We start from the raw sequence: 26,405 nt of genomic DNA on the forward strand, positions 1-26,405 counted from the left end.
TCTCTCTCTCTCTCTCTCTCTCTCTCTCTCTCTCTCTCTCTCTCTCTCTCTCTCTCAACAGACACCAGTATAACTTCACAGCTCAGGATGGAAGCACTATACATGCCCCAGTGATGAACAACTGTACTGTAGGAGGAGACATCACCATCACTATGCAGGCTCAGAACAAAGGTGAATAATTCTGGACATAGCTGTGAGAAGTAAAAAAAGAGAAACAATTACTCAAATGAGGCCTCTGTAGTCTAGGGGCCAGATTTACACCAGGTGAAGACTTTACAATTGGTTCTAGTTACTTAAATGGGCAACCTGTGATTGCTACATACATTTTTATAAATTCAAATTAATGATATAAACCCTTTTATTCTTGAAGAATATAACTTATAAATGCCTTGTGAGCTTAGTGTAACTGTCCCTGGCAACCCAAAATATACGCTTGTTTTACTCCATATTTCGTAAACAAACACTGCCTCAACATTTTTTTTACAATTATAGTTTTGATCTCATGGCTGATCAGTCCTTGCATCCATAGCTCTCCTCTGTCTATGAATTTGAGAGTAGTTACATTTCTCCAGCCCCATCTCTCAGCTGTTTACCAAAAACAGTGGCTGGATGTCCACTTTGTTGTTGTTTGAACTGCAGATTGCCCCTTTACCTGAGAGGTATCCTACGTACCTGGTTTGAGGAGTTAGCGTGGTAACTTTGGTCAATTCTGAGTTCAACGTAGTATAACCACTCACCTTTAGTCTGGTACATTTCTATGGTAACAAATCTTTCAGAACTAACCTGCTTCGGGGCAGGCCAACTCACGGCTAACTACACATACGCTGAATGAAATGACTGAGCCACGAGTTGAGGACCAATTCAATTAGATTCCCTCCCTCTTGTAAAGATTGCATCATCATCCTTTTTATTTGAGGAAGACGACTGATTAAATATTTTATTAATCAAATGTTTTTTGTGTTAAAAAATAGTACAATTGTAATATACCTATCACATTATGTAGTAAGGACAGAATGCAGTTGAAACTTCACGCACAGTACAAATGTTGTATGACTTAGTACAATTATTTTATCGATAAGAGTGAAGAAAAAGTTCCTCGTACATTGATAAGCACACCAAAGACGGCATTAACAATAAATAATAAGACAAAGACTGCGTTTCTAAAAGCATCTTTCACACCGTAGCCTGCTGAATTTGCAAGAGAACTTTTCCTTCATTTTGATTTCGGCACAAATGAAAATGTGGCACTGACTCACCCATGGATTTATGGTTTCAACATTGTCTCAATGAAGAGTTTGGCTTTCAACCAGACACATGACACATGCACGTGTAGTTCCAAGCCTGCTAGAGTTAGCGACAGCCGGATGAGCAGTATCCACCGTCGTAGTACGGATGAAGCCTGAGCTGGGATGTGAAGCTAATTGAAGCTGGTTAGCTTTAGAAAACCATGAGTAGATCTAGCTTGCTTCGTAGGATACCCGTCTAGTTAAATGTAGGTAAAATTAGTGGAGAACGACTGCCCCTTCTCATTGAAGCCATGAAGTTCAAGTCCGACCGCGGTACTGCAGGCATTGTTTGCAGAAAACAGAATCTCCCGTTATAGTGGATGGGGAAATGGCAATCTTCGTGTAAGTAAATAAATAAATTGAAGACAATAATGGAACCAATAATTGTTTCTAATACACCAGATGTATTTCCTTCAATCGATTATTTTAAAATCGCAAACAGAATAAGTTATAAGGATAATTTAGTTGCTAAATAAGGATAATGGCAGCCTGCAGAATGCCGGTTGGCCTTCAAATTGAGATACTCCAGAGGGGGCAGCACTGAGCTACACCTGCAATGTCACTTCCTGGAGTAGCTCAAACTGCGCCAGAGACTGAAGAGGAAGCGAGACAGACCACTCCCTGTTTTTTTGTGGGGGGGGTTGTTTTTTGGTTCAATGAAACCCCAATGAACTAAGTAGACCAGACCCAGCTACTATTGGTGTCTATGGGAGACACACCCAGTTAAGTAGACCCGAACTGACCATGTTTTTCAAAGGTAGAAAGCCTCAGTGAACTATCTTAATTCATCCAGCATCTTTGACTGCGCATGTTATGTTTCCATGAGACGCCATTTTAACCCGACTTCCTTGGCTTCAAATGCGCTGTTGAGTCTTTACATACAGTACCAGTCAAAAGTTTGGACACACCTACTCATTCAAGGGTTTTTCTTTATTTTTACTATTTTCAACATTGTAGAATAATAGTGAAGACATCAAAACTTTGAAATAACACATATGGAATCATGTAGTAACCAAAAAAGTGTTAAACAAAATATATTTGATATTTGAGATTCTTCAAAGTAGCCACCCTTTGCCTTGATGACAGCTTTGCACACTCTTGGCAGTCTCTCAACCAGCTTCACCTGGAATGCTTTTCCAACAGTCTTGAAGGAGTTCCCACATATGCTGAGCACTTGTTGGCTGCTTTTCCATCACTCTGCGGTCCAACTTATCCCAAACCATCTCAGTTGGTTTGAGGTCGGGGGATTGTGGAGGCCAGGTCATCTGATGCAGCACTCCATCACTCTCCTTCTTGGTCAAATAGCCCTTACACAGCCTGGAGGTGTGTTGGGTCATTGTCCTGTTGAAAAACAAATGATAGTCCCACTAAGCGCAAACCAGATGGGATGGCATATCGCTGCAGAATGCTGTGGTAGCCATGCTGGCTAAGTGTGCCTTGAATTCTAAATAAATCACAGACCCTGTCACCAGCAAAGCACCATCACACCTCCTCCTCCATGCTTCACGGTGGGAACTACACATGCAGAGATCATCCATTCACCTACTCTGCGTCTCACAAAGACACGGCGGTTGGAACCAAAAATCTCAAATTTGGACTCATCAGACCAAAGGACAGATTTCCACCGGTCTAATGTCCATTGCTTGTGTTTCTTGGCCCAAGCAAGTCTCTTCTTATTATTGGTGTCCTTTAGTAGTGTTTTCTTTGCAGCAATTCGACCATGAAGGCCTGATTTCACGCAGTCACCTCTGAACAGTTGATGTTGAGATGTGTCTGTGACTTGAACTCTGTGAAGCATTTATTTGGGCTGCAATTTCTGAGGCTGGTAACTCTAATGAACTTATCCTCAGTAGCAGAGGTAACTCTGGGTCTTCCTTTCCTGTGGCGGTCCTCATGAGAGCCAGTTTCATCATAGCGCTTGATGGTTTTTGCGACTGCACATGAAGAAACTTTCAAAGTTCTTGAAATGTTCCAGATTGACTGACCTTCATATCTTAAAGTAATGATGGACTGTCATTTCTCTTTGCTTATTTGAGCTGTTATTGCCATTATATGGACTTTTACCAAATAGGGCTATCTTCTGTATACCACCCCTACCTTCTCACAACACAACTGATTGGCTCAAACACGTTAAGAAGAAAATAATTTCCACAAATTAACTTTTAACAAGGCACACCTGTTTATTGAAATTCATTCCAGGTGACTACAGTGATGGAAAAAAGTATTTGATCCCCTGCTGATTTTGTACGTTTGCCCACTGACAAATAAATGATCAGTCTATAATTTTAATGGTAGGTTTATTTGAACAGTGAGAGACCGAATAACAACCAAAACATCCAGAAAAACGCATATAAAAAATGTTATAAATTGATTTGCAATTTAATAAGAGAAATAAGTATTTGACCCCTCTGCAAAGCATGACTTAGTACTTGGTGGCAAAACCCTTGTTGGCAATCAGAGGTCAGACGTTTCTTGTAGTTGGCCACCAGGTTTGCACACATCTCAGGAGGGATTTTGTCCCACTCCTCTTTGCAGATCTTCTCCAAGTCATTAAGGTTTCGAGGCTGACGTTTGGCAACTCGAACCTTCAGCTCCCTCCACAGATTTTCTATGGGATTAAGGTCTGGAGACTGGCTAGGCCACTCCAGGACCTTAATGTGCTTCTTCTTGAGCCACTCCTTTGTTGTCTTGGCCATGTGTTTTGGGTCATTGTCATGCTGGAATACCCATTCACGACCCATTTTCAATGCCCTGGCTGAGGGAAGGAGGTTCTCACCCAAGATTTGACGGTACATGGCCCCGTCCATCATCCCTTTGATGCGGTTAAGTTGTCCTGTCCCCTTAGCAGAAAAACACCCCCAAAGCATAATGTTTCCACCTCCATGTTTGACGGTGGGGATGGTGTTCTTGGGGTCATAGGCAGCATTCCTCCTCCTCCAAACACGGCAAGTTGAGTTGATGCCAAAGAGCTCCATTTTGGTCTCATCTGACCACAACACTTTCACCCAGTTCTCCTCTGAATCATTCAGATGTTCATTGGCAAACTTCAGATGGGCATGTATATGTGCTTTCTTGAGCAGGGGGACCTTGCGGGCGCTGCAGGATTTCAGTCCTTCACGGTGTAGTGTGTTACCAATTGTTTTCTTGGTGACTATGGTCCCAGCTGCCTTGAGATCATTGACAAGATCCTCCCGTGTAGTTCTGGGCAGATTCCTCACCGTTCTCATGATCATTGCAACTCCACTAGGTGAGATCTTGCATGGAGCCCCAGGCCAAGGGAGATTGACAGTTATTTTGTGTTTCTTCCATTTGCAAATAATCGCACCAACTGTTGTCACCTTCTCACCAAGCTGCTTGGCGATGGTCTTGTAGCCCATTCCAGCCTTGTGTAGGTCTACAATCTTGTCCCTGACATCCTTGGAGAGCTCTTTGGTCTTGGCCATGGTGGAGAGTTTGGAATCTGATTGATTGCTTCTGTGGACAGGTGTCTTTCATACAGGTAACAAACTGAGATTAGGAGCACTCCCTTTAAGAGTGTGCTCCTAATCTCAGCTCGTTACCTGTATAAAAGACACCTGGGAGCCAGAAATCTTTCTGATTGAGAGGGGGTCAAATACTTATTTCCCTCATTAAAATGCAAGTCAATTTATAACATTTTTGATATGCGTTTTTCTGGATTTTTTGGTTGTTATTCTGTCTCTCACTGTTCAAATAAACCTACCATTAAAATTATAGACTGATCATTTCTTTGTCAGTGGGCAAACGTACAAAATCAGCAGGGGATCAAATACTTTTTTCCCTCACTGTACCTCATGATGCTGGTTGAGAGAATGCCAAGAGTGTGCAAAGCTGTCATCAAGGCAAAGGGTGGCTACTTTGAAGAATCTCAAATATAAAATATAATTTGATTTGTTTAACACTTTTTTGGATACTACATGATTCCATATGTGTAATTTCATAGTTTTGTTGTCTTCACTATTACTCTACAAAGTAGAAAATAGTAAAAATAAAGAAAAGCCCTGGAATGAGTAGGTGTGTCCAAACCTTTGACTGGTACTGTATGTAAAGATCCACGGCTTTGTCCATTTCTTATATACAGTCATTGGGCAAAAATAATAAAAATCTGAATATTTAGCATTGTAATTTGAAACGATTTTATGTTAAAATGGGCCAATTTATAAGTTGTTATTATTATAAGATAAGTTAAAATATATGATTCTCTTTTTTTTTTGTCCAACTTCAAATCATTAGTACATTAATTTGTTTCATAAGGTTTTACAGAGTTGTTTGTGATCACATGAGCAAAATAAATTCAGTTAGACTGTTTTATTGTTACAATACACAAAAATGTATGCACGCATGACTGTAAGTCGCTTTGGATAAAAGCGTCTGCTAAATGGCATATTAATAGCTTCCATAACACATCCAAGTGATTGGTTAATGATTGGTATACATATTTGAATCCTAAGCAACATTCTCTTTGTTATTTATGCAGCCCAACAAACCAGTCTCACACATCAAGGGTAAGAAAACATATATTTTTTACTAGCTATTTATTTACTTATCAGAAATGTTTAAAGAGCATATTGGGGGGGGGGGACTGTGGAGCAAATTACATTGAAATGTGTTCAGTATGTACACAGCTTAGCCCAAGTATCTTTCCTTATCAATATTAATCTGTGATAGAAGTAATGACATGCTGGCGGAACAGGAAGTTAGGGTTCTGTTTAATAAAGATGGATGAACAGACAGACGCTCACGCCTGATTCTTGTAATGATAGCTAGCTTAACATTGCATCAATAGACAATTGGAATCAATGCGTTGACAAGGATTATTGCATTTACATTTTAGTCATTTAGCAGACGCTCTCATCCAGACAGAGTGAATTACATTATCTAAGAGTTCAGACACACCTCGACGACGAACGGTTAAAAGCAACGGGTAGCCATTCTATTGCCTCTGACCACAATATTGTCCATCATTTTGTATTCATTTCCTGACAATTCTACATGTTGTATCAGCTCAAACAGCCACTGTTCTTCTCCAGCCATCAGGTGATCGCTACACTACAGCCACCCGCTGCTTTTAGCCGTTCATTGCAGTGTCTAAGTCCCCTTTTATACCTGAGACCTAATAATATAGCTGTAAGTCTGGGCATATTGTATCTAGCCTACACCTGGCATTACAATGTGTAGACAGAATGTTGCCCCTAGTGAGGCAGAATGTTGCTAGGCTTTAGCAAACATCCTAATTGTCCCAAATGTGTTCACACCACATAATGGACAGAATGCATCCTTTTCCGCGTCCTGGAGGTTGCCATTCAATAGCCTGGATATCAATAAACTGCCAACACACAGGCATGCACACAAACACAAACAAATATTGCAGTCCTGCTTAAAGGCACTTTTCAAAAGTCTTTCTACAGCCTTGAAGAGGATTTATCCTTGTTTAAAGGATCCTCTCTACATTTGCTCACTGTGCCTTCCATGTCCCTTCACAGTCTGTCTTAAAGGGATAGTGCGACATTTTGACTAGCTGTTACTATAGACATCCAGTCATTGTGCTAAAGCTATTAGCAATGGCTCCAGAAAGAACCTTCAACTTCCTTCAAACTGCACAAAGACACTAAAATGTTATCTGAGTTCATCTGACTCTGGGTAAGTAGAAAAGGGCTTAGTTGCCAAAATGTCACACTATCCCTTTAAGCCTAATGTATGCCTTCCGTTTCAATCAAACGTCCGCTCCTGTCAGCTCAGGGTTTTGCGTCCTCATCTGTGCACTTACCTTGAAAAGTACAAAGGACACATATTAATACCACATATAAACAGGGCCAATCACTGATGTTGTATTTATATCCTTGTAGGGATGCAGAAGATAATGTCTCAACAGTCATAAGGAAACACAAAGCAAAACTGCTGGAGAAGTATACATGTGTTTCTGAGGGTATTGGAAAAGAAAGGGACCCAGAAGTCTTCAACAAGATCTACGCAGAGATCTACATCACAAATGGAGAGAGTGAAATAGTCAATAGTGAACATGAAGTGTTGCAGCTTGAGGATACATCCCATCTAAAAGCAGACACAATCAACTGCAATGACATCTTCAAACCCTTCCTTGAAGAAGAAGAGAGACCCATCAGAACTGTGCTGACGAAGGGCATCGCTGGCATTGGAAAAACATTCTCTGTGCAGAAGTTCATCCTCGACTGGGCAGAAGGAAAAGCCAATAAGGATATAGATTTCATCTTTGTCCTTCCTTTCAGGGAGCTGAATTTGATCCAAAGATCTGACAGTGTTCATAGTCTTCTGAGATGCTTCCATCCTGTTCTCAAAGAACTTGATGATCTGCTATATGATACCTATAAAGTAATGATCATCTTTGATGGTCTTGATGAAAGCAGATTTCAATTGGATTTCAAGAATAACGAGACTTTGTTTAAAATAACAGATGAACAATCAGTGGATGTGTTGTTAACAAACATCATCAAGAGAAATCTGCTTCCTGAAGCGCTCCTCTGGATAACCTCCAGACCAGCAGCAGCCAATAAGATCCCCTGTAAGCACATCGACCAGGTGACAGTAGTACGAGGGTTCAATGATGAACAGAAAGAAAAGTACTTTAAGAAGAAAGTCAAGGATGAGAAGCTGGCCAGAAGAATCATCTCACATGTGACCATGTCAAGGAGTCTCCACATCATGTGCCAAATACCCATCTTCTGTTGGATTGCTGCCATGATTCTTGGAGAAATGCTCAGCAAAAAAGTCAGTGGCGTCCCTAAAACTCTGACTGACATGTACACACACTTCTTAGTCACCTTGACTGACTTCAAGGACCAGACGAATCACACAAATCCACAGAATGTCTTGAAACAAAACAGATCGTTAATTTTAAAAATCGGGCACCTGGCATTTAAACATCTGGGGAAGGCTCAAATGTTTTATGAAAAGGACCTGGAAGAATGTGGCATCACTGATGAGGAACGGAAAGGATCTCTATACTCTGCAATGTTCACAGAAATCTTAAAAAGAGAGTATGTGATTTATAGTAAGATTGTGTACTATTTTGTCCACCTAACCATCCAGGAGTTTTTTGCATCTCTTTTTGTGTTTCATTGTTTCATAAGCAATGAAATGAATGATCTGGAGTCTTTCATCGATGTCAAGTTCAGAGGTCGGCCTAAAGTGCATACTTTCCTAGAAAGAGTGGTGAATAAAGCTTCACAAAGTGAGAATGGACATCTGGACCTCTTAGTCCGCTTCCTTCATGGCTTCTTATTGGAGTCCAATCAACAGCTTCTGGAAGGCCTACTGACAAGGTCGAATAATACTGTAGCAAGTGTTGAGGAAATTAGGAAATACCTCAAGTACATGCCAACACAGGACATCTCTCCTGAAAGATGCATTAACCTGTTTCACTGTTTGATTGAAATGGGAGACAAGTCATTGAATAAAGACATTCAAGCATACCTCTTACATAAGGATGAAAATAAAAGTTCAGTTAGACTCACAGCAGATCACTGCTCAGCGTTGGCCTCTGTGCTTCTAAAGTCAGGGGAGGAACTAGATGAGTTTGACCTGAGGAAATACAAAGCATCATGGGAGAAGCGTAATAGACTGGTCCCAGCTGTGAGATGCTGCAGAAAGGCTTTGTGAGTATTTTTGTGAAATACATATCAATATAATAAATTATACTTCCACAATCAAATGTGACATTTGATTTTAGTCTTGGGATTCAAATGGATATGTAAATATTTTTTGTTCAATTAATTATATTGTTGGGGTTATTTTGTTATGTTTTGGGGATATTATGTTATGTTATTTCATGGTGGTTAGTTTATTTTGAATGGCATGTCTGTGAAATAGAATGTTTTGAACTGTTATTGTACAGTTATTCTATTCAGGATTAAATATTTATTTTGTTGTTTCATTATTTTTCAGACTTGCTGGCTGTAGACTCACAAATGAGACTTGTGAAACAGTGGCCGATGCACTAAGATCAGCAAATTCACCCTTGAAAGAACTGGACCTGAGTCAAAATGACCTGCAGGATTCAGGAGTGAAGCTGCTCTCTGCTGGACTGGGGAATCCACACTGCGAACTAGAGATACTGAGGTACGACACATAGTTTGTTTGTTCTCACATTTTGAGGCCTACTTTGTTTACTGTCATACAACATGTTTGTGATTACGTGACTTATTTAGGCTAAATCAATATATTACAAGGTTTAGATAGCTGGATAGACTAACTTACCTAGCAGTCTAAAAAAATGTTAGCTGACATGGGCTAATTGAGTGATTGACATTGACTGACATAACAAGAGTAAAACTGCTGATGCAACAAACCACATTTAGAAATTCCATCTTGTGTATTCTACTATTCCTACTCTCAAGTTGACACCCCGACTGAGTTCCGTCCACGGGGCCCAAAGTGGCCACTTACTGTATGTCGCTTATTGGTAGGGCCGGCCCTGGTAAACACATGTTATTGGTAGGGCCGGCCCTGGTAAACACATGTTATTGGTAGGGCCGGCCCTGGTAAACACATGTTATTGGTAGGGCCGGCCCTGGTAAACACATGTTATTGGTAGGGCCGGCCCTGGTAAACACACGTTATTGGTAGGGCCGGCCCTGGTAAACACACGTTATTGGTAGGGCCGGCCCTGGTAAACACACGTTATTGGTAGGGCCGGCCCTGGTAAACACACGTTATTGGTAGGGCCGGCCCTGGTAAACACACGTTATTGGTAGGGCCGGCCCTGGTAAACACACGTTATTGGTAGGGCCGGCCCTGGTAAACACACGTTATTGGTAGGGCCGGCCCTGGTAAACACACGTTATTGGTAGGGCCGGCCCTGGTAAACACACGTTATTGGTAGGGCCGGCCCTGGTAAACACACGTTATTGGTAGGGCCGGCCCTGGTAAACACATGTTATTGGTAGGGCCGGCCCTGGTAAACACATCTTATTGGTAGGGCCGGCCCTGGTAAACACATCTTCGTAAAGGAAAGCAGACAACATCAAGTTTCGAGTTTTAATGTCACGTGCACAAGTACAGTGAAATGCCTTTCTTGCTAACTCAAAACCCAAAAATGCAATAATTAATAACAATGTAATACTAGAAATAACAAGGTAGAAGAAAATCACACGAGAAATAAGAAGAACACAGTAAAGTTAGTAAGCATACTATATACAGTTGAAGTCGGAGGTTTAAATACACTTAGGTTGGAGTCATTAAAACTCGTTTTTTCAACCACTCCACAAATTTCTTGTTAACAAACTATAGTTTTGGCAAGTCGGTTAGGACATCTACTTTGTGCATGACACAAGTAATTTTTCCAACAATTGTTTACAGACAGATTATTTCACTTATAATTCACTGTATCACAATTCCAGAGGCTCAGAAGTTTACATACACTAAGTTGACTGTGCCTTTAAATAGCTTGGAAAATTCCAGAAAATAATGTAATGGCTTTAGAAGCTTCTGATAGGCTAATTGACATCATTTGAGTCAATTGGAGGTGTACCTGTGGATGTATTTCAAGGCCTACCTTCAAACTCAGGCTCTTTGCTTGACGTCATGGGAAAATCAAAAGAAATCAGCCAAGACCTCAGAAAAAAAAATGGTAGACCTCCACAAGTCTGGTTCATCCTTGGGAGCAATTTCCAAATGCCTGAAGGTACTACGTTCATCTGTACAAACAATAGTATGCAAGTATAAACACCCTGGGACCACGCAGCTGTCATACCGCTCAGGAAGGAGACGCAATCTGTCTCCTAGAGATGAACGTACTTTGGTGCGAAAAGTGCAAATCAATCCCAGAACAACAGCAAAGGACCTTGTGAAGATGCTGGAGGAAACAGGTACAAAAGTATGTATATCCACAGTAAAACGAGTCCTATATCGACATAACCTGAAAGGCCGCTCAGCAAGGAAGAAGCCACTGCTCCAAAACCGCCATAAAAAAAGCACGACTATGGTTTGAAACTGCACATGGGGACAAAGATCGTACTTTTTGGATAAATGTCCTCTGGTCTGATGAAACAAAAATAGAACTGTTTGGCCATAATGACCATCGTTATGTTTGGAGGAAAAAGGGGGACGCTTGCAAGCCGAAGAACATCATCCCAACCGTGAAGCACGGGGGTGGCAGCATCATGCTGTGGGGTTGCTTTGCTGCAGGAGGGTCAGGTGCACTTCACAAAATAGATGGAATCATGAGGAAGGAAAATTATGTGGATATATTGAAGCAACATCTCAAGACATCAGTCTTGAAGTTAAAGCTTGGTCGCAAATGGGTCTTCCAAATGGACAATGACCCCAAGCATACTTCCAAAGCTGTGGCAAAATGGCTTAAGGACAACAAAGTCAAGGTATTGGAGTGGCCATCACAAAGCCCTGACCTCAAACATATAGACTTTGTGGGAAGTATTGAAAAAGCGTGTGCGAGCAAGGAGGCCTACAAACCTGACGCAGTTACACCAGTTCTGTCAGGAGGAATGGGCCAAAACTCACCCAACTTATTGTGGGAAGCTTGTGGAAGGCTACCCGAAACGTTTGACCCAAGTTAAACAATTTAAAGGCAATGCTACCAAATACTAATTGAGTGTATGTAAACTTCTGACCCACTGGGAATGTGATGAAATAAATAAAAGCCTAAATAAATAATTCTCTCTACTATCATTCTGACATTTCACATTCTTAAAATAAAGTGGTGATCCTAACTGACCTAAGACAGGGAATTTTTACTAGGATTAAATGTCAGGAATTGTGAAAAACTGAGTTTAAATGTATTTGGCTAAGATGTATGTAAACTTCCGACTTCAACTGTACATGGTCAGTTCCAGTACCATATTTACAATGTGCAGGCAACAGTTCTATGGTCTTACCACTTGAGGGCAGCAGTCCATGTAAAAACATTGTGGCTTCTCTCTGCAGGCTGTCATTCTGTACAGTCACAGAGGAAGGCTGTGCTTTTCTGGCTTCAGCTCTGACGTCAAACCCCTCCCACCTGAGAGAACTGGACCTGAGCTTCAATCACCCAGGAGACTCTGGAGTGAAGCTGCTCTCTGCTAGACTGGAGGATCCACACTGTAGACTGGAGAAACTCAAGTTAGTACAGTTACTGTGCAAATCTAGTTTTTTTTGTTTGTACTCTATCCTATTTGAACCACAAACTGTTTGTTTGTTCTGACATTTTGCAGCCTAATTTGTTTCCTGTCATGCAACATGTTCTTTGTAATGTCAGGACTTCTTTAGGCTAAATCAATGTTATTTCACTGAGAATTGATGTGAAGCGTTGGCCTCAGCCTTCAGCTCAAACTCCTCTCCCCGGAGAGAGCTGGACTTGAGTCACAATGACCTGCAGGATTCAGGAGTGAAGCTGCTCTCTGCTGGACTGGGGGATCCAAACTGCACATTTGAGACTCTAAGTTCAGTATTCTTCAGGAATGCCAGAGTTGTCTGCACACTGGTATTTTTGCACTTGTGAAATGATTGATCACTGTGAAGTAGAACTTCCAGAATAAGCTGGCCTGCGGCTCTACTGACACCTACAGTGCATTCGGAAAGTATTTCAGACCCCTTCACTTTTCCACATTTTGTTACGTTACAGCCTTATTCTAAAATTGATTAAAATGTTTTTTCCCCTCATCAATCTCCACACAATACCCCATAATGACAAAAACAGTTTTTTTTAGAAATACTGAAATATCACATTTCCATAAGTATTTAGACCCTTTACTCAGTACTTTGTTGAAGCACCTTTGGCAGCGATTACAGCCTCAAGTCTTCTTGGGTATGACGCTACAAGCTTGGCACACCTGTATTTGGGGAGTTTCTCCCATTCTTCTCTGCAGATCCTCTCCAGCTCTGTCAGGTTGGATGGGGACCATCGCTGCACAGCTATATTCAGGTCTCTCCAGAGATGTTAGAACGGGATCAAGTCCGGGCTCTGGCTGGGCCACTCAAGGATATTCAGAGACTTGTCCCAAAGCCACTCCTGCGTTGTCTTGGCTGTGTGCTTAGGGTCATTGTCCTGTTGGAAGGTGAACCTTCGCCCCAGTGTGAGGTCCTGAGCAGCTTCATCAAGGATCTCTCTGTACATTGCTCCGTTCATCTTTCTCTCGTCCCTGACTAGTCTCCCAGTCCCTGCCGCTGAAAAACATCCCCACAGCACGATGCAGCCACCACCATGCTTCACCGTAGGGATGGTGCCAGGTTTCCTCCAGACGTGACGCTTGGCATTCAGGCCAAAGAGTTCAATCTTGGTTTCATCAGACCAGAGAATCTTGTTTCTCATGGTCTGAGAGTCCTTTAGGTGCCTTTTGGCAAAGTCCAAGCGGGCTGTCATGTGCCTTTTACTGATTAGTGGCTTCCGTCTGGCCACTCTACCATAAAGGCCTGATTGGTGGAGTGCTGCAGAGATGGTTGTCCTTCTGGAAGGTTATCTTGTCTCCACAGAGGAACTCTGGAGCTCTGTCAGAGTGACCATCGGGTTCTTGGTCACCTCCCTGACCAAGGCCCTTCACCCCCGATTGCTCAGTTTTGCCGAGCGGCCAGCTCTAGGAAGAGTCTTGGTGGTTCCAAACTTCTTCCATTTAAGAATGATGGAGGCCACTGTGTTCTTGGGGACCTTCAATGCTGCAGAAATGTTTTGGTACCTTTCCCCAGATCTGTGCCTCAACACAATCCTGCCTCGGAGCTCTACAGACAATTCCTTCGACCTCATGTCTTGGTTTTTGCTCTGACATGCACTGTCAAGAGTGGGACTGTCAGAGGGTGCTGTAGGTGGGTGTGGTGCAGGAATCAGGCGCAGGACGCAGAAAATAAGTCCAAAAGACTTTAGTGAAAGCACACTCAAATACACGAGCCAAACGCCCGGAGGCGAGGAAATCCGCACACAGGCGTAAACAAAAGGGCGCACTAAACATGTGCGATAATACCCTCCTAAACAGAGGAGGAAAGCTACAAAGAGCAAACGGTAACCAGTAGCGCACAAACACGACAGCGAAACAATCACACACAACAACTGACAAACACAACGAGAACTTATAGGACACTAATTAGCGCTAAACGAAAACAGGTGTACATAATCAAGACAAAACCAAACGAACATAGAAACATTCAACGGTGGCAGCTAGTACTCCGGAGACGACGACCGCCGAAGCCTGCCCGAGCAAGGAAGAGAGGCAGCCTCGGCCGAAACCGTGACAGTACCCCCCCCCTTGACGCGCGGCTCCAGACGTGCGCCGACTCCGGCCTCGGGGACGACCAGGAGGACGCGGAGCAGGGCGCGTCGGGTGACTACGGTGGAATTCTGTCAGGAGAGACGGGTCCAAAATGTCTCTCCTCGGCACCCAGCACCGTTCCTCCGGGCCGTACCCCTCACACTCCACCAGATATTGGAGACCCCCCATCCGATGTCTCGAATCCAAGATGGACCGCACGGAGTACGCCGGTGCCCCCTCGATGTCCAATGGAGGCGGAGGAGTCTCCCTGATCTCATTTTCCTGGAGTGGGCTAGCTACCACCGGCCTGAGAAGAGACACATGGAACGAGGGGTTAATATTTTTATACTCAATAGGCAGTTGTAATCTGTAACACACCTCGTTCAATCTTCTCAGGACTTTAAACGGCCCCACAAACCGCCGACCCAGTTTCCGACAGGGCAGGCGGAGGGGCAGGTTTCTGGTAGAGAGCCAGACTCGATCGCCAGGTCCGTACACCGGCCCCTCACTGCGGTGGAGATCGGCGCTCGCCTTTTTACGACGGAGGGCCCGCTGCAGGTGGACGTGTGCAGCGTTCCACGTCTCCTCCGAACGCCGCACCCACTCATCCACCGCAGAAGCCTCGATCTGGCTCTGCTGCCAAGGTGCCAGAACCGGCTGGTAACCTAACACACATTGGAAAGGGGTTAGGTTAGTTGAGGAATGGCGTAGGGAATTCTGGGCCATTTCTGCCCAGGGAACGTACCGTGCCCACTCCTCCGGCCGGTCCTGGCAGTATGATCTAAGAAACCTACCCACATCCTGGTTTACACGTTCCACCTGCCCATTACTCTCCGGATGGTAACCCGAGGTGAGGCTCACCGAGACCCCCAAACGCTCCATAAAGGCTCTCCAGACTCTGGAGGTGAATTGGGGACCTCGATCAGACACAATATCCTCGGGTACCCCGTAGTGCCGGAAAACATGGATGAATAGAGCTTCGGCGGTCTGTAGGGCAGTAGGAAGGCCCGGCATAGGGAGCAAACGACAGGCCTTAGAGAACCGGTCCACAACGACCAGTATAGTAGTATTCCCCTGTGAGGAGGGAAGGTCAGTGATGAAGTCCACCGAGAGGTGAGACCAGGGTCGTGGTGGAACGGGTAGGGGTTGTAACTTACCCCTAGGCAGATGTCTAGGCGCCTTACACTGGGCACACACCGAGCAGGAGGAGACATAAACCCTCACATCCCTCGCCAACGTGGGCCACCAGTACTTAGCACTAAGGCAGTGCACTGTCCGGCCTATACCAGGATGTCCAGAGGAGGGTGACGTGTGAGCCCAATAGATCAATCGATCCCGAACCTCGAGCGGAACGTAAGTCCGACCCTCCGGGCATTGAGGAGGACTAGGGTCGGTGCGCAACGCCCGCTCGATTTCAGCATCGACCTCCCACACTACCGGTGCCACCAGACAAGACTCTGGCAGTATGGGAGTGGGCTCCACGGACCTCTCCTCCGTGTCATACCGCCGAGACAGTGCGTCTGCCTTACCGTTCTGTGACCCAGGGATGTACGTGATCTTAAATACGAACCGGGTCAAAAACATGTTCCACCGCGCCTGGCGAGGGTTCAGTCTCCTAGCTGCCCGGATGTACTCCAGGTTACGGTGGTCAGTCAAAATGAGGAAAGGGTGTTGAGCCCCCTCAAGCCAGTGCCTCCACACCTTTAGGGCCTGTACCACGGCTAACAGCTCCCTGTCCCCTACGTCATAATTTCGCTCCGCCGGACTGAGCTTTTTGGAATAAAAGGCACAGGGGCGGAGTTTAGGTGGCGTGCCGGACCGTTGCGAAAGCACGGCTCCTATACCGGCCTCTGATGCGTCCACCTCTACCTGAAATGGTAAAGAGGGATCCGGATGCGCCAGCACCGGAGCCGAAGTAAACAGGTCCTTCAGCCTCCCAAAAGCCCTGTCCGCCTCGGCTGACCACTGCAAACGCACCGGACCCCCCTTCAAAAGAGACGTTATGGGAGCTGCCACCTGTCCAAAACCCCGGATAAACCTCCGGTAGTAATTCACAAACCCCAAAAACTGCTGCACCTCTTTAACAGTAGTTGGCGTTTGCCAATTACGCACGGCTGACACCCGGTCAACCTCCATCTTCACCCCTGACGCAGACAACTGATAACCCAAAAAGGAGATCGACTCCTGGAAAAACAGACACTTCTCTGCCTTGACATACAGATCGTGCTCCAACAGCCTCCTCAACACTCGGCGCACCAGAGCCACATGCTCGACTCGGGTAGACGAGTACACGAGAATGTCATCTATGTACACGACCACCCCTTGCCCCTGCATGTCCCTGAATATCTCATCCACGAATGATTGGAAAACTGAAGGAGCGTTCATCAACCCGTATGGCATGACAAGATACTCGTAATGCCCCGAGGTGGTACTAAATGCTGTCTTCCATTCATCGCCCTCCCTAATGCGCACCAAGTTGTACGCGCTCCTGAGATCTAATTTAGTGAAAAAACGCGCCCCGTGCAATGACTCCGTCATGGTCGCAATCAGAGGAAGTGGATAACTGTACTTCACCGTGATCTGATTGAGACTACGGTAATCAATGCACGGGCGTAACCCTCCATCCTTTTTCTTCACAAAAAAGAAACTCGAGGACGCAGGGGAAGTGGATGGCCTTATGTATCCTTGTCTCAGAGATTCGTCTATGTAAGTCTCCATAGCTCTCTTCTCCTCCTGAGACAGAGGATACACATGGCTCCGTGGGAGCGCAGCTCCTGCCTGGAGGTCTATCGCACAATCTCCCTGCCTATGGGGAGGCAACTGCGTCGCCCTCGACTTACTGAACACAATAGCCAAATCCTCATACTCAGGGGGAACGTGCAATGCGGGCACCTGGTTTGGACTCTCCACCGAGGTAGCCCCCACGGAAACGCCTACACATCGACCCACACACTGGGCAGACTACTCCATCAGAGCCCTCTCCTGCCACGAAATAGACGGGTTATGGATACTCAACCAGGGCATGCCCAGCACCACCGGATACGCAGGCGAGTCGATCAGAAATAGCTGGATAATCTCCTCATGACCCCCCTGCGCACACATCCTAAGTGGCGCCGTGACCTCCCTGATCAAGCCCGATCCCAACGGACGGCTATCTAGGGCATGAACGGGGAATGGGACGTCAACAGGAAGAAGGGGAATCCCTAATTCTAAACAACATTTTCTATCAACAAAATTCCCAGCCGCGCCTGAATCTACCAGCGCCTTATGCTGGGAATGAGGTGCTACCTGTGGAAAACGCACAGGTATACAGAAGTGCGCAGTAGAGAGCTCTGGGTAAGTGGGGCGCCTACTCACCTGGAAGGACTCCCCAGTGCGGAGCCTGTCGTTTTCTCCCCTAGGAGACCATCCCCAGCACCTAGCCGCGGTGTGTCCTCCACGGCCACAGTTGGTGCAGGAGACGGGCCCCCTCGTACTCCGACCCCTCCTCTCTCTAGCGCCAGCGCCCCCAAGCTCCATAGGGCTCGGCTCGGAGGCGCTGGAGGGTGAAATGGACGGACCCCCCTCGGAACGTCCGCGGGTAGCCAGCAGGGTGTCAAGCCTGATGGACATGTCCACTAACTGATCGAAAGAGAGACTGGTATCCCTGCAGGCCAGCTCCCGACGGACGTCCTCTCGTAGACTACAGCGGTAGTGATCGATGAGGGCCCGCTCATTCCACCCTGCATCCGCCGCTAGAGTACGGAATTCTAAAGCGAACTCCTGGGCGCTCCTCCTCCCCTGCCGGAGGTAGAACAGACGCTCCCCCGCCGCTTTCCCCTCAGGTGGATGGTCAAACACCGCCCTGATGCGGCGGGAGAACTCAGAGTATGTGATGGTGGTGGCATCTATTCTCCTCCACTCGGCGTTGGCCCATTCCAACGCCTTGCCGGTAAGACAGGAGATGAGGGCGGACACGCTCTCGTGTCCAGAGGGCGCCGGGTGCACGGTGGCCAGGTATAGCTCCACCTGGAGAAGGAAGCCCTGACACCCGGCAGCGGTCCCATCATCGGCCCTCGGGAGCGAGAGTCGAATTCCCCTGGATTCCGGAGCTTGAATGGGCTGACTGGCCGATGGTGATGGCAGGGGAGGTGGAGTTGGGGGTGTCCCTCAGGTCTCCCAGCGTTGAAGGGTGTTAATAACGTCCTGCAGGGCGGTCCCGATACGAAGGATCTGGTCATTCTGCTCCCGGACCCGATCCTCCAGAGTCTCATGTGCTGCTGCGGCTCCTGCTGATTCCATCCTTCAGGTGTGTGATTCTGTCAGAGGGTGCTGTAGGTGGGTGTGGTGCAGGAATCAGGCGCAGGACGCAGAAAATAAGTCCAAAAGACTTTAGTGTAAGCACACTCAAATACACGAGCCAAACGCCCGGAGGCGAGGAAATCCGCACACAGGCGTAAACAAAAGGGCGCACTAAACATGTGCGATAATACCCTCCTAAACAGAGGAGGAAAGCTACAAAGAGCAAACGGTAACCAGTAGCGCACAAACACGACAGCGAAACAATCACACACAACAACTGACAAACACAACGAGAACTTATAGGACACTAATTAGCGCTAAACGAAAACAGGTGTACATAATCAAGACAAAACCAAACGAACATAGAAACATTCAACGGTGGCAGCTAGTACTCCGGAGACGACGACCGCCGAAGCCTGCCCGAGCAAGGAAGAGAGGCAGCCTCGGCCGAAACCGTGACAGGGACCTTATATAGGCCGGTGTGTGCCTTTCCAAATCATGTCCAATCAATTAAATTTACCACAGGTGGACTCCAAGTTGTAGAAACAACTCAAGGATGAGCAATGGAAACAGGATGCACCTGAGCTCAATTTCGAGTCTCATAGTAAAGGATCTGAATACTTATGTAAATAAGGTATTTCCGTTTTTAATTTTTAATACATTTGCAAAAATGTCTAAACCTGTTTACGCTTTGTCATTATGGGGTATTGTGTGTAGATTGATGAGGGGGGGAAATTATTCAATCCATTTTAGAGTAAGACTGTAAAATAACAAAACGTGGAAAAAGTGAAGGGGTCTGAATACTTTCTGAATGCACTATATCTCCTATTAGAGAGACAAGGCAAACTCCAGAGTATTCCAAACAGAGGACTTTATTGACATTATGGGACTCTACTGACACCAAAGTCTTATTAGAGAGACGAGGAAAGGAATGGTCTAAAACGGAATAGAACCATGGTTAAATACAATAAACATGAATGTAATGGATATAATAATAGAAGAAGAGTGTCACTGAATAGAACACTGTGAATGAATGATAATGAATAGAACACTGTGAATGGATGATAATGAATAGAACACTGTGAATGGATGATAATGAATAGAACACTGTGAATGGATGATAATGAATATAACACTGTGAATGGATGATAATGAATATAACACTGTGAATGGATGATAATGAATAGAACACTGTGAATGGATGATAATGAATAGAACACTGTGAATGGATGATAATGAATAGAACACTGTGAATGGATGATAATGAATAGAACACTGTGAATGGATGATAATGAATAGAACACTGAATGGATGATAATGAATAGAGCACTGTGAATGGATGATAATGAATAGAACACTGTGAATGGATGATAATGAATAGAACACTGTGAATGGATGATAATGAATAGAACACTGTGAATGGATGATAATGAATAGAACACTGTGAATGGATGATAATGAATAGAACACTGTGAATGGATGATAATGAATAGAACACTGTGAATGGATGATAATGAATAGAACACTGTGAATGGATGATAATGAATAGAACACTGTGAATGGATGATAATGAATAGAACACTGTGAATGGATGATAATGAATAGAACACTGTGAATGGATGATAATGAATAGAACACTGTGAATGGATGATAATGAATAGAACACTGTGAATGGATGATAATGAATAGAACACTGTGAATGGATGATAATGAATAGAACACTGTGAATGGATGATAATGAATAGAGCAGTGTGAATGGATGATAATGAATAGAACACTAGCAATAGGCAGTTCCAATAACAGGGAGTAGAGGGGGACTGTATAAATACACTGCCACAGTGAATAGCAGATTATTACAGAGTGACGGGCAATAACAAGGACTGGATTCATGTAGTGAATGGGGAATGGTATCACACAGTAATACAACAAGAACAAAGGAAAACAAACAGATAATAGGAAATACTGACAAATTGTTGCAGACAATAGTGAATAATAACACAACAGTAGTAAGATGGAGAAACTAAGCAACACCAGCTATACTGCAACAATAACAGCAATAAGAACAAATAACAAGCTTACATTCTTTCACACACCCCTAAGACATAAATCAGAGGGTGGCAGTCTGCATGTAAAAACATTATTGTTTTTCTCTGCAGGCTGTCATTCTGTACAGTCACAGAGGAAGGCTGTGCTTTTCTGGCTTCAGCTCTGACGTCAAACCCCTCCCACCTGAGAGAACTGGACCTGAGCTTCAATCACCCAGGAGACTCTGGAGTGAAGCTGCTCTCTGCTAGACTGGAGGATCCACACTGTAGACTGGAGAAACTCAAGTTAGTACAGTTACTGTGCAAATCTAGTTTTTTTTGTTTGTACTCTATCCTATTTGAACCACAAACTGTTTGTTTGTTCTGACATTTTGCAGCCTAATTTGTTTCCTGTCATGCAACATGTTCTTTGTAATGTCAGGACTTCTTTAGGCTAAATCAATGTTATTTAACTGAGAATTGATGTGAAGCGTTGGCCTCAGCCTTCAGCTCAAACTCCTCTCCCCGGAGAGAGCTGGACTTGAGTCACAATGAACTGCAGGATTCAGGAGTGAAGCTGCTCTCTGCTGGACTGGGGGATCCAAACTGCACATTTGAGACTCTAAGTTCAGTATTCCAGTATTCTTCAGGAATGCCAGAGTTGTCTGCACACTGGTATTTTTGCACTTGTGAAATGATTGATCACTGTGAAGTAGAACTTCCAGAATAAGCTGGCCTGCGGCTCTACTGACACCTACAGTGCATTCGGAAAGTATTTCAGACCCCTTCACTTTTCCACATTTTGTTACGTTACAGCCTTATTCTAAAATTGATTAAATTGTTTTTTCCCCTCATCAATCTCCACACAATACCCCATAATGACAAAAAAGTTTTTTTAGAAATACTGAAATATCACATTTCCATAAGTATTTAGACCCTTTACTCAGTACTTTGTTGAAGCACCTTTGGCAGCGATTACAGCCTCAAGTCTTCTTGGGTATGACGCTACAAGCTTGGCACACCTGTATTTGAGGAGTTTCTCCCATTCTTCTCTGCAGATCCTCTCCAGCTCTGTCAGGTTGGATGGGGACCATCGCTGCACAGCTATATTCAGGTCTCTCCAGAGATGTTAGAACGGGATCAAGTCCGGGCTCTGGCTGGGCCACTCAAGGATATTCAGAGACTTGTCCCAAAGCCACTCCAGCGTTGTCTTGGCTGTGTGCTTAGGGTCATTGTCCTGTTGGAAGGTGAACCTTCGCCCCAGTGTGAGGTCCTGAGCAGGTTTTCATCAAGGATCTCTCTGTACATTGCTCCGTTCATCTTTCTCTCGTTCCTGACTAGTCTCCCAGTCCCTGCCGCTGAAAAACATCCCCACAGCACGATGCAGCCACCACCATGCTTCACCGTAGGGATGGTGCCAGGTTTCCTCCAGACGTGACGCTTGGCATTCAGGCCAAAGAGTTCAATCTTGGTTTCATCAGACCAGAGAATCTTGTTTCTCATGGTCTGAGAGTCCTTTAGGTGCCTTTTGGCAAAGTCCAAGCGGGCTGTCATGTGCCTTTTACTGATTAGTGGCTTCCGTCTGGCCACTCTACCATAAAGGCCTGATTGGTGGAGTGCTGCAGAGATGGTTGTCCTTCTGGAAGGTTATCTTGTCTCCACAGAGGAACTCTGGAGCTCTGTCAGAGTGACCATCGGGTTCTTGGTCACCTCCCTGACCAAGGCCCTTCTCCCCCGATTGCTCAGTTTTGCCGAGCGGCCAGCTCTAGGAAGAGTCTTGGTGGTTCCAAACTTCTTCCATTTAAGAATGATGGAGGCCACTGTGTTCTTGGGGACCTTCAATGCTGCAGAAATGTTTTGGTACCTTACCCCAGATCTGTGCCTCAACACAATCCTGTCTCGGAGCTCTACAGACAATTCCTTCGACCTCATGTCTTGGTTTTTGCTCTGACATGCACTGTCAAGAGTGGGACCGTATATAGGCCGGTGTGTGCCTTTCCAAATCATGTCCAATCAATTGAATTTACCACAGGTGGACTCCAAGTTGTAGAAACAACTCAAGGATGAGCAATGGAAACAGGATGCACCTGAGCTCAATTGGCTGGACTAGACTACTCTTCATACAGGCTGGACTAGACTACTCTTCATACAGGCTAGACTAGACTACTCTTCATACAGGCTGGACTAGACTACACTTAATACAGGCTGGACTAGACTACACTTCATACAGGCTAGACTAGACTACACTTCATACAGGCTGGACTAGACTACACTTCATACAGGCTGGACTAGACTACACTTAATACAGGCTGGACTAGACTACACTTCATACAGGCTGGACTAGACTACACTTCATACAGGCTGGACTAGACTACACTTCATACAGGCTGGACTAGGCTACACTTCATACAGGCTGGACTAGACTACACTTCATACAGGCTGGACTAGACTACACTTCATACAGACTGGACTAGACTACACTTCATACAGGCTGGACTAGACTACTCTTCATACAGGCTGGACTAGACTACACTTCATACAGGCTGGACTAGGCTACACTTCATACAGGCTAGACTAGACTACTCTTCATACAGGCTGGACTAGACTACACTTAATACAGGCTGGACTAGACTACACTTAATACAGGCTGGACTAGACTACACTTCATACAGGCTGGACTAGACTACACTTCATACAGGCTGGACTAGACTACACTTCATACAGGCTGGACTAGACTACACTTCATACAGGCTGGACTAGACTACACTTCATACAGGCTGGACTAGACTACACTTCATACAGGCTGGACTAGACTGCACTTCATACAGGCTGGACTATAATAATAATAATAATAATATGCCATTTAGCAGACGCTTTTATCCAAAGCGACTTACAGTCATGCGTGCATACATTTTTGTGTATGGGTGGTCCCGGGGATCGAACCCACTACCTTGGCGTTCCAAGCACCGTGCTCTACCAGCTGAGCTACAGAGGACCACAGACTACACTTCATACAGGCTGTGTGTCACTCACTCTGTTCCTCTGTCTCTCCCACAGTGTGAACCATAATGAAGAGTTCTGGGTAAAACCACAGCTGATGAAGAAATGTAGGTTTGCTTGTTTTGAGGAATCCCCCCCCCCCCCCCCCCCCACACACACACACACACACACACACACACACACACACACACACACATACATACACACACACGCACACACACACAAAGTTCTGATCCAGTCCATTATCTCTCCTCTAACCTGCCCCCTTGTCTGCAGATGCCTGTGATCTCACACTGGACCCAAACACAGCACACAAGAACCTCTCTCTGTCTGAGGAGAACAGAAGGGTGAAGAAAGTTAAAAGAAGCAGCTGTATCCTGATCACCCAAAGAGATTTGTGTTGCCAAGTGCTGTGTACAGAGGGTCTGACTCAACGCTGTTACTGGGAGGTAGAGAATGCGATGGCTAGAATAGCAGTGACATATAAAGGCATCATCAGAAAAGGTCTTGGCTCTCAGCTTGGATACAATGACAAGTCCTGGAGTCTGATCTGCTGGGGGGATAAGTACTCTGCCCTCCACAATAATGAAGAGACTGTTATACCTACTCAGCCCCTCATCAACCCTCCTCAACCCCAGAGAGACCAGTCCTCCTCCCCCCCACCCCCCAGAGTAGGAGTGTTTCTGGACTGGCCGGCCGGCACTCTGTCCTTCTACAGGGTCTACTCTGACACAATGACCCACCTGCACACATTCCAAACCACATTCACTGAGCCCCTCTACCCAGGGTTTGGGGTTTGGAATGAGGGCTCCTCAGTGTCCCTGTGCCAGGTAGAGTAGCTTCCTGTGTCCTGGAGGAACACCTGGGTCTCCATGGAAACACAGTCACACTCCTGTTCTAACCCAACCATGTGACACGATGGGGTGTTGTTGACAGTGATCATGACTTCAGATATGGACATTGTAACAGATAAATGTTGTTGTTGACAGTGATCATGACTTCAGATATGGACATTGTAACAGATAAATGTTGTTGTTGACAGTGATCATGACTTCAGATATGGACATTGTAACAGATAAATGTTGTTGTTGACAGTGATAATGACTTCAGATATATCATGACTATGCACTAGGGGTGTGCCAATCTCGTCATACTTGTATTTGTTTTATCACACTTGATACTCGTAATCAAATGTTTCTCCCCGACACATAGCCTATAACCCCCATACTCTACTACTCAGAACGGGGTTAATATGGACTGCGGGTCACAACTACAACAACAACAACAACAAAACGTGGTCGGGCACACATAAGACATGGAAAAAATTTGTCGATTTCAGGAAATGAACTTCAAAAAAATGTATCTGCCCTATGTAAAATGTGTAGAATTGCCACCTAGGAAATTTGTGTGACTAGACCTTCTCAAATAGTACTTGAGTACATCCCTAGACCTATGGGATCCTATTGTTCTAACGATTAACTTAGCCTTAAGATGCTTCTGGGAAACTGGGCCCTGATGGGAACCAATGGCCTATGCCACAAAATGTGTACAATCAAAATGAACTATTTACATTTGTCATTTTGTCAAGCTCAATAACTCAAGGCAGTGAGGTCCAAAAGTATTTGAACAGTGAACCATGTTTTGTTGTTTTGGCTCTGTACTCCAGCAATTTGGATTTGAAATGCTACACTTTGGATTTGAAATGCTACAATGACTATGAGGTTAAAGTGCAGACTGTCAGCTTTAATTTGTTGTTTTGAAGTCACTTTTATTATAAATAAGAACTGAATATGTTTCAAAACACTTCTAAAATAATGTGGATGCTACCATGATTACAGATAATCATGAATGAATCGTGAATAATGATGAATGAGAAAGTTACAGAGGCATAAATATCATATCCACCCCCCCAAAAACGCCAACATCCCCTGTTATTGGTAATGGTGATAGGTTAGCATGTCTTGGGGGCAATCAACTGATTTCCTTATATGAACTGTAACTCAGTAAAATCTTTGAAATTGTTTCATGTTGCGGTTATATTTTTGTTCAGTATAGAAGCAAAAAAACAAAAACAAAAAAACACAGTTATGGAATGCATCAGTCTCAAGTCATTTATATTCATACAATTCAAGTTTGAACGTTACTTTAAAGCCCCACCGACCCCAGATTGAGAGATTGTAGTGGAAAATAGAGAGTGTGAATGATGATGGAGGCCAGTGATGAAGATGTGACTTGCTGACGCCAGCTTGGTGTGTTCATTCAATATGGCATTGTCTGGATGGATGGCTGTATATCTGCATCTCACAGGAGAGAGTCACACCTTTTGCCGTGGAAATCTCGAGGATGAGATGTTCTCACAGAAATCTTGGGGTCACAGACGCCAGGAGAGGTGTGATGACTGATGAATTGACAAAATGTTACATAATGTTACTATGTGAATTAAATTGTTGTGTTTGATTTGTTTCAAGAGCTGCCCATTTTGATAGGTCTTATTGCATTGTATGTTTTCTGGTTGATGTATTTTTAAAGTGACTGGATTGAAATTGTATGTTGGGTTGACTGGTTATCAGGCACATCCCTGTTGTCTG

General features: G+C 44.7%; 1 pseudogene across 1 annotated transcript; it reads left to right on the forward strand.

Annotated features, from left to right (window-relative positions):
• Positions 1-65: 65 nt before the first annotated feature.
• LOC311116132 (NLR family CARD domain-containing protein 3-like) lies at positions 66-24,726 on the forward strand (annotated as a pseudogene). The gene is made up of 8 exons (XR_014615437.1): positions 66-171; positions 5,782-5,809; positions 7,151-8,935; positions 9,225-9,398; positions 12,222-12,395; positions 20,950-21,123; positions 23,875-23,924; positions 24,094-24,726. The product of XR_014615437.1 is annotated as an NLR family CARD domain-containing protein 3-like (transcript).
• The last annotated feature ends 1,679 nt before the right edge of the window (positions 24,727-26,405 follow it).

This window comes from Coregonus lavaretus (genome assembly GCF_964263955.1).
Source record: "Coregonus lavaretus genome assembly, contig: HAP1_SCAFFOLD_288, whole genome shotgun sequence".
NCBI classification, from domain to species: Eukaryota; Metazoa; Chordata; class Actinopteri; order Salmoniformes; family Salmonidae; genus Coregonus; species Coregonus lavaretus.